At 35.3% G+C, this 10,395-nt stretch overlaps 1 non-coding gene across 1 annotated transcript; it reads left to right on the plus strand.

The window, feature by feature from the left end:
• Nucleotides 1-5,044: 5,044 nt before the first annotated feature.
• On the plus strand, nt 5,045-5,246 carry LOC117281309 (U2 spliceosomal RNA). The gene has a single exon (XR_004511918.1). It is a non-coding gene; the product is annotated as a U2 spliceosomal RNA (small nuclear RNA).
• The last annotated feature ends 5,149 nt before the right edge of the window (nt 5,247-10,395 follow it).

Genomic DNA, 10,395 nt, shown 5'->3' on the forward strand with positions numbered 1-10,395 from the left:
CCAGAAATCCCAGGAACTTGCCGGAACTGACCCCGAACGCACATTTCCCGGGTTAGGCTTCATGTTATGCTTTCTTAGGATATCAAAAGTTTCATGCAGATGCTTAAGGTGGTCACCTGCATCAAATACTTAACAAGCATATCGTCTATATAAACTTCTATAGTTTTCCCTATTTTTTTTCAAACATCTTGTTTACGAGCTGCTGATAAGTGGCTCCGGCATTCTTCAACCCGAAGGGCGTCACATCATAGAAATATGTGCCGAAATTCATTATAAATGAAATATTCTCCTGATTCTCCGGGTTCATCTTAATTTGGTTGTACCTGGAATAAACATCGAGGAAACTCATTAACTCGTTCCCGGCCGTCGCATCAATCATTTGATCTATGTTTGACAGCGGGAACGAGTCTTTCGGGTACACCTTATTCAAGTCCTTATAATCTACACACATGCTAAATTTATTGTTCTTCTTAGGAACTACTACTACATTAGCTAGCAAGTCTCGATACTTTACCTCTCGGATCGAACCGATATCAAGTAAGCGAGTTAACTCTTCTTCGACGAATTTATTCCTGGCCTCCGCAATAGGGAATTTCTTTTGTCTTATCGGAGGGATGTTGGGATCCAAACTTAGCTTGTGTACAACCACCTCCGTTGGGATACCTGTCATGTCCGCATGCGACCAAGCAAAACAATCGGTATTAAATTTAAGAAATTCAATAAAGCCAGACCTGAGCTCGGGGTGCAGTCCTGTCCCCAAGTGAAATTTCATTTCTAAGAACTCTTCAAACAATGCAACTTGCTCGAGCTCTTCCACTATGGATTCTGTTGCATCCGTCTCTTCTGGTACCTAGAAATACCTTGGCACCAGATAAGATTCCGACGTTTCTACCCCGGGCTAACTTCATGCGATTCGGGAGCGGGCACCGGTTCCTGTATTTGCTATGCCACATGCTCCTTCCCTTTTCTACTGGAGACCGAAATCGCATTCATCTCCCTTGTCGCTGGTTGGTCGCCCCTTATGTGTTTAATTCCTTCGGGTGTCAAAAATTTCAGCAACTGATGATACGTTGACGGTACAACTCTCATCTCGTGCAACCATGGTCTTCCCAGAATAATATTATATCCCATATCACCATCCACCACTTCAAAAAGAGTCATTTTCATCACCCCTTAAACGTTCGTGGGCAACAAAATCTCTCCTCGGGTTGTCACGCTCGCAAGGTTGAATCTGACGAGGAGTTTTGTGGCTGGAATGATGCTTCCGGTGAGTTTAGCTTGTTCCAATACTCCCCATTATATGATATTGGCCAAACTTCATGGATCAACTAGAACACGTTTGATTTTAAAGTCTAGCACATTTAAAGAAATTACCAATGCGTCATTGTGCGGTAGCAGCAGTCCATCTACGTCCTCCTCCGTAAAAGTGATGTCGTCTTCAATAACTTCCCAGAGTTTCTTACTATGGGTTATCGATACTTTTGTCTTTTTTGCTGCCGAGAAAGTGACCCCGTTGATCTCATTCCCCCCGAAGATCATGTTGATCGTCTGGCGCGGAGGATCTTCTCCTGCTTTTGAGGGTTCCACGTTATCCCGATTGAGATCGTAGTTGTTCTTGGTCCGGTCACTTAAGAATTCTCTGAGATGCCCATTCTTTAGTAGTGTCGCCACTTCTTCCCGGAGATATTGGCAGTCCCCAGTACGGTGGCCATTCGTCCTGTGCTATTCACACCATAAGTTGGGATCCCTCTAGCTGGGATCAGATCTCATCGGCTTCGGGAACCGTGCTTCTTTGATGTTTCTCATAGCTAATACCAACTCTACTACACTGGCGTTGAAATTGTACTCTAATAGCCTGGGTAGGAAGGATCACTCATGCCTGACGCTTCTTTGTCCTGCAGTGATCTATTGTTCCGACCACGATCAGTCCTTATGTCAGTGGTGAACCTGTCTGCTGACCGGAAGCCTCTGCCACGTTCTTCGGTCCATTCGTAGGGCAAAAATCGGCCCCTCAAAGACCGTCTGTCCGTGTCAAAATCGTCTTTTGATTTTTCTCTATTTTTCTCCCGTCCTTTTGCCGACGACGGGAAGCCAACCTGATCATCTTTGATCCTTATCTTTGACTCGTATTGGTTGTGGACATCTGCCCAAGTCGTTACTTGAAACTCAAGCAAGCTTTCCTTCAGTTTCCGGGATGCATCTGAATTTCTAGGATTCATACTCTTGGTGAATGCTTCAGCCACCCATTCGTTCGGAACAACCGGGAGCAACATCCTCTCCTTGTGGAACCGGGTAACAAACTCTCGCAACAACTCGGATTCTCCTTGTGCAATTTTGAATATGTTGGCCTTTCGGGCCTGCACCTTTCTGGCCCCGCGTGAGCCTTAATAAAAGAATCCGCGAGAATCTCAAAGGAATCTATAGAGTGTTCGGGTAATAGTGAATACAACGTCAAGGCTCCCTTCATGAGAGTCTCTCCAAATTTCTTCAGCAAACTAGATTCAATCTCGTGAGGAGCTAAATCATTCCCCTTCGCCGCCGTTGTATAGGTGGTAATATGCTCCTGAGGGTCTGAAGTTCCATCATACTTTGGCACGTGGGGAATTTTAAACCGCATCGGGATTAATTAAGGTGCTGCTCTTGGTTTGTGCAACAACCGAGTATACTTTTTTGAATCCGGATCTTTTAGCACCGGTGGTGCGCCCGAGATTTGGTCCATGCGGGCATTCACTTATTTCATAAACTGCAAGAGTTCATTCTTGAAGGGATTGTTTTCGTTATTGGGGCCGGATCCGCTCCCCCCAGCTCCATCGGAACTAGCCTCGCCCCTCAGGGTGTCGTTATCGACCCTCTGCGTTTTTTGATTTGTGGGAGCGCCGGGAGGAACTGGACCTCGCGTATTTGTATTATTGGAAGCCCCCGATAACGCCTGCTTCAATTCCGTCATAACATTATCCTGCCATGTGAGGTGCTACAATGACCGCTTGTTGCTCTTGTAGGACCTTTACCGCATCAACAACATGCTCTTCTTCAGCATCATCAGGAGTTGCCTCCCGAATATGTCGCGGGTACCGCCTGTCGTGGACCGGCATGGCATCGTTCCCCTCATTGTGGGTGTCACTGATCGAATCCACGAGATGAGGTTGGTCTCCTTGAACCTCAGAATTCTATGTGTTGTTAACACCATTATCTGCCATTTCTTATGATTTTTTTTTGCTAAGACAAACAATCAAAATACGTTAGTAAAAGAGGCAAGGATCAACTTAATTACACGGTTGTCTAGGCCCCACGGTAGGCGCCAAACTGTTTTTCCGTAAAATGGTACAGTTGAATTTATATGTGATTTCTAGACAAATGAATTAATTTGATCCTGAAATATTAAAATAATCAAAGAAGTGCACAATACTTAGCCTTAAAATGAAGATAAAGTCACGAAGAACAGTAATTCCGGGGGCAGTGCTTCCGGGCACAACACTGATGGAACCAAGGATCAAGAAAGTAAAATTATATAAAGCTTTAATTGGTTATAGCGTAAGTTTGCCAGAAAAATCTTGTCCTTTATAATGATAACAAAGATCAATATTTATAGCTCCACCTAAGGAATAAGGTTCTAGGATCATGCCCTTCTTTAATGTCAATTATGAGGGCCATTGAAGAAGGTGTAACGGTGAGAATAAATGACAAATTCTCTGTAACGGGCAGCGCAATAAATGCTGTGAAATATTCTCCATTAAATGCTACCGGACGGAGGGTATTTATTGCATCGTTGTATGTGTCATTCTTTCCGGTGACAGACAAGACAATTGCCTTTGGTTTCAACTATCCCCGCTTTAGGTTCCACGTGTCCCTCTTTTAGACGGCCACGTAGCATAGCATATTTTACCCTATACAATTGTATAAAATAAAAATAAATTAAAAAAAAGTACAAGAATTTTTGCTATAATTTTTACTAGCATATGATATAAACCAATGACATAATTAAAAGATTTCTAAAAACTATAGGACCTAAATGACATAATCAAAATTTAGTCTTAACTTAGTGGTACCGTCTATATAGGTTTTTTTTCTTTCATTGTGTCTTATTGTTTTCAAATGAATTCCAATATATTGTAAGCTTTTTTTTTTTTTTAATATGCTTTTAATTCTTCCTCGCCCTTTTTAATACCTTCGTTCGCCATGATTTTATTTTTATGAATTATTGTATCTGAAAGTCCATATAAAACATAATAAAATCAGCTCAAGAAACCTTTTATTTTACAAGCAATTTATGTTATTTGCACATTCTATCGAATGTGATAATTTATAATCCTGTTTAATTTTATATACAATAGCATATTTATCTTAACGTTCGTTTCTCTGCAATAATACCCGTCTATGAATTTTTATATCATATTTCGTGATCAATAAAATTTAACCACCTATTGCTGGAATGCAGCTAGGTTGGTTTCTTGTTATATTAATTAAGAATAAAGAAAACTGAGTTACGTGGAGAAATTTGCCGACAGCAGATTGATGGGATTGATTGTGCGAAAGTGAAGATCAACCACTGAGATCAATCCAAGCGTTTTGTCATGAATCAGCATTTTCTTGAAAAAGCTTAAACAACCATGGCCTACATATATTGCACTATATTAGAGAGACTTCTACTAGTACTCTCTCCATGCCATTTTAGTCTTTTACGTGTCACGGGTTCGAGTCGTGCAAAACGGTCACTAATGATTGCGTTAGGGTGCGGTTCTTTTCCAAATTCTGCATGAATGCAAGATGCTTTGTGTGCCGGGCTGCCGCACTTTGACTGAGAATAAAGTTTGAGAAAGAAAGAAAAAATTTTGAAATTGTAGTCTAAAACAAGTTCTATATACTTGTATGTTATCGATCATTTAATAAAGTGAGAAGTTTAAAGTTAAATATTTTATAAATATAAAAAAATATCACTCTTTTTGAGACACACTAAAAAGGAAAGTGCATCACGTAAATTATTATAGAAGGAATAATTATTTAGAAAAATCACTTATATGTACTAGTGCTATTCCCCCCCCCCCCCCTTCCTTTTGCTTTAGCTCAATGCATGTGATATTAAAAACTTACTGATTCACTAATCGAGATTCACGTGCCTAAAACACACTAAAGCTTCCTACGATATTAACTCAATTTTTCAAGGAGAAGGTCCATTAAGGTAGCTTGCTATCCGGTCCTTCGCGTGTCGCCTAGGCGTTGCACTACAGCCCAGGCCTGGCGCACCCCAAAAAACAAAATAAAAAAAAAGTGCTCGAACTTACACCTTCTAATTACTAATTAAAGGAAGAGAGATTCAATCCCTTCCACCACCACTGATAGGTGGATTATACTGATGTTTACCTTATAACAATCCTTTTTAAAAGAAAATTATTCTTGCATATAGAATGGGAAGACACTGGATTAGTGGATAAACAGTGCAATTAACTAATTCTGATTACTATTAATTATCATCAAACTAGTTCCACTGAACTACAACTGAAGAATAAACAGTGCATTTGTTGTAGCAATTAGTATATACAATTAGACAAGCAATAATACGTAAATACAATTCAGAAACAAAAAATTGCGAGCAATAGATAAACTTATCAAAACAAGAGGTTCTTATATGATTTCCGAACAAACAAAGCGTCTCGATCATACACAAGTAAATATTAAATAAGTAATTTTGGAGAGATAAAACTTTTTGTATAAACAATTCCATTCTGAAAGCTACATTGAAGCCATAATCCAAATGGTCCTTTGGATGTCCTAAATACATCACGACCACTTTCCTTATATCTACTACGTAGTAATACTTCATTATCAACATACTTATATATCGGTTTGGCTAAATAAAGATCAGCATCACGTATCTTAAACAATTCAGTCCAAGATTCCTCGACGCCATAGTCTTTCATTACCCATAACTTAAAAGCGCCCCACCCCTGCTGATTATTATGAGTAGAATAGAAGCAAAGCGTTCCTCCCAATACTGAAATGCCATAATCGAAACTCTGCATGTTATCAATTTTGTACATTCGCTCTGGCAACGATATACCCCCGTGCATCTCACTTGAAATACTAAATGAAACTACATAATAATTATGCGAACGACCAAGCCAATGAAATGCTCCATGTACAAATACCACAGGATCAATAGCGAAATCCACATCCAAACATGGACGAATCTCCATTTCATATCCTGTCCTAGGGCATACGCTAGTTGGAATTTCACGAATTGTTCTCCAGGAACCACTTTTTAGCGCGAGAATTTCAACGCTCTTTCCCAGTTTAAGGATCTTATAGTCATCACTAGTTGCGTCATATGCCAATCCATAAGTAGTATGATGTAGTAATTTCGAATGGGGAAGTACTATCGATTCTCTTGTCGAAGGGTTCCACAGAAAAAGTTGTTTATCAATTCCACTAACAATTCCAAGAAGAACCAACACATCACAAGAAGAGGGCAATCAAGTTTTCTTACACCCTCAATAAGTTGAATAGTCGATAAAGAAGAAGAATAGAAGTTAAACATAGAATAGAAATTAGAGTTAGAATCCTCAGCAAATTGGTGTTGGAAAACAAGAAGTTTTTGGGAATTAAAGTCATTCTTGGCATCACTGAGATACTTCGTCTTAAAGTAAGGATAGGAGATTGATGTCTCCCAAAATTTTGAAACACATCTAAAACGAAGAAGAGATCGCACGGGTAACCTGATTAGGATGTCCTTAAATATTTCCTCATCAAAGTGAATTCCCATGGCCTACAAATATCGGATAAGGTGGTTTTTCGCGCGCATACACAACAACAACAACAATAACCAAGGAGGGTAATGTGTACACAGACCTTACTCTTATCCTAGGGTAGAGAGGCTGTTTTCGAAAGACCCTCGGTTCGAGAGGAAGAAGCGCGCGCGCACATATATATATATATATATATATATATATATATATATATATATATATATATATATATATTTTAGAGTGAAATCAGAACTCAACTTCTGATTAACAATATCCATCAGCTTTGACGGCTTCACAACCCTCTTCCCTGCAATTAATCAATAATCAGAGTAATATAGAGTTAGGACTGCAAGATCAAGGATTTAAACTCTGTGGGATCAATCTTTTAAGGTTTCTAATATTGAACCTATTATACTATTAAAATTATGGGTTCAGACCTATTATTTATTACTGTTTCAATTTGTTTGAATCTTTTTGGAGTACGGGGGCTAAATCGACTAATTTTCAGTGTGAATTTGGACATGGATTCTTTAGTTTTTTGAAATAAAATTTATATATTTAGAAACTATAAAAAAAAAAGTACTACAAGCTACAATAGTTAACAATTCAAATATTTAAAGACTATTTACAAAAAATTATGATTAAAAAAACCTTACTCGATTCCCCAAATAGTAATAGGTTCGTTCTTTATGAAACAGAGTGAGTATAATTTTAATAAATTTTTACACATAAATTTATACTTCGCGTCGAAAGTATAAGGTTTAGATGATCTCGATGCTAAAAAAACTGCATCATCCTCTGACTAAGAAAATACACGCACACACAGCAGCAGAAAGGAACAGGGAATACCTTTGCAGATTTGATGGCGATATTGACAGACTACACGAAACATAGAGGGTGGTCATCAGCTAAAGAGGATTTTGGGCTAAGCTAAATTTAACGGGATTGGGCTAACAAGGCTTTGTTTTGGGTTGAAATGACACCAGGTAGCCACTTTGAAAGGCTGCTATTTAGGAATTAACCAGTGCGTCCTGAATTCCAGTTTTCCAATTCAAATTTTCAAAACAAAAATATCCTGATATTAAAATTTTTAATTTAAAATTTCAGGACAAAATAAGTGCTGACTAATCTCTAAATAGTATCCTTGAGAATGACTATCTGTGCACTTGCCCCTTGTTTTGGACTGCAATTTTAATGTGACATTTTCGTTAGTTGTCCCTTTTTGTATTTAGTAAATAGTTTTTTTTTTTTATTTCTCTTGCAACTACTGAACCTTTTAGGCCACAATTTAAAGATCTTTCTTTGAGCAAGCTAAAATATTTTATAAGACCATAGTCTAATATTTTGTGAGCGAACTGAAATTATATGAGCAAACATTAAACAAGAGTATAACGTTGTATGGAAGGGGTAACTTCCGAAGGGCTATATTTGCATAAAACTTTGTAAGATATGGACAAAATTAAACAGTAGTATAAGAAGGGACATTTATATAAATCAGCCTATTATAATACAAATTCCATAGTAACTATAAGATAAATGCACAAATACATACAATCACAAATAAACATGTTCAAGATGAAATTATAATGAACTCACAGCTTATATAGTGCTCTATGAATGAAATAAAATTATTGTGGTTCCTTTTTAAACCAAACAGAAGCCTGTGAAAATAAAATTATGGTAAAGTATTGACGAAATTGGGTGTCAACAAATCATATTTTCTTATACTAGTCTCAGGGTACGCGCTTTACGCGTATACCCTATATCAATGAATATATAATTTAAAAGATTACAAAAAAATATTAAATAATGTGAGTTATTGAATAAAATAAAATAACAAGTATAAGTTCTTAAATATGATGAACATTGATCCCTTTTAGCTAGTTAGCTCGATAAATAAATAATAATATAAAATCTTAAAAAATACTCTAATATTAGAGTTAATAGTTTATAAAAAAATAACGTAAATATATGGAGCTGTCATTTATTAGAATAGTTATAAAAAGAGAGAAAAATAATAATGATATTATTTTTAATACCTTTTGTCTTATGTTGTTACAATTTATTGCTTTATGTTTGCATTTTTAGCACTTTGACCTTTAATGCTATATTGTAACTAATTTTGCTCTATTTTCTTATTTCTTTTACTACCAATACTCTTTTTATAAAAACATAGTTATGTGCCTTAAAAGTTTTATCAACTCGAAAAATAATTTTAGTTACATGATGATTTTGAAAAACAAATTAAATTTAAGTCTTTTACTAATTAGTTAATTCAAAATTTTAATTATTTTGTCTTAACATGAAAAAGTATTTTTTCGCATTGGGGCTTCGTGCCTTTATAATAATATAAACAAAATAAACAATTCTAAACTCCTTTCCTACTCGAATAATATTGTTTTCTTCATCAATTTTTTGTGAAATATTTAAAAAATACATTCAATAAATGATTATGTACTTTATATCAATGAGTATACAATTTTAAGAATAACACAATTTTTGTTAAACTATATAATTGAGTTATAAAATAAATTTTAACAATCACAAATTCTTGAAAATAACTAATATTGATCATATTAGATGTTAACTTAATAAAGAAAAAAATAATTTCACACAAAATTATTCTAAAACATTATCATAACTTTAATATATGAGTTCTGCATTGGTTTCGTAGCTTAAACAGGGTTGAATATACAATATGTTAGACTTGTATTTAAATATCATGCAATAATATTATATTTTTTGTTGCCTTAAAATTTATATTATATTTTCTTAAGTACCTAATATGAACTCCATCTTATATGAAAAACAAAAAAAGACATTGTACGTAGGTTTAGTTATCATACGGAAATTTTAATCGAATGGTAATATAAAATAAATGTCACAAAACATAAGGTAGAAAATTAATGCTTATTGTTATTTTTCTATAATAATTCAAATTTTAATTGGTAAAATTATTTTTTAAAACCCTTGAATTATAGTAAAAGAGAAACGATAACTGAAATAATGATAATATCACAATGGAAGGATATCACAGTGGAAGGATATCACAATGGAAGTTTAGCTTTGCTTTGAATAGCAAATACTCACGCTAGTTTTGATTTAATAAATATATTACACGTGAGATAATTCCATATATTAAGATTTTTACATAGTTCAAATAACAAAATATAATAAATAAAATTTTAGCTAATTTTAAAGTTTTAAAAGTTAGGAAAAGTGTAAAATTAATTTTTAAATTAATTTTTTGATTTCTTTTTATATTTCTTATATTTGTCGAAGGATATCTAACAATGGAAGTTTAGCTTTTCTTTGTATGGAAAATTACTCACGATAGGTTTGATAATTAATGTGTTACTTGTTGCTAAATATTATGACTTTTTACATATGTACTTCAGACAAGGGTTAAGGGTTAAGAAAAGATATAATAAGAAAAAATTTAGGTGATTTTAAAGTCCTAAAATATTAGAAAAAATAATGAAATGACTAATTTGTCTAGTATGAAATCAAGTTTTAAAGGGTATAAAAGACGAACGACATTTCGCTAAGGGGTTTCATGCCTTTAATATAGTATAGATTTACCACCACGCTCGAACTAACTTATCTTTATAGACTTCCCAAATGTGATTTTGTTCGAAGGATAACCAGCTTTCTT

This window comes from Nicotiana tomentosiformis, chromosome 5, assembly GCF_000390325.3.
Source record: "Nicotiana tomentosiformis chromosome 5, ASM39032v3, whole genome shotgun sequence".
NCBI lineage: Eukaryota > Viridiplantae > Streptophyta > Magnoliopsida > Solanales > Solanaceae > Nicotiana > Nicotiana tomentosiformis.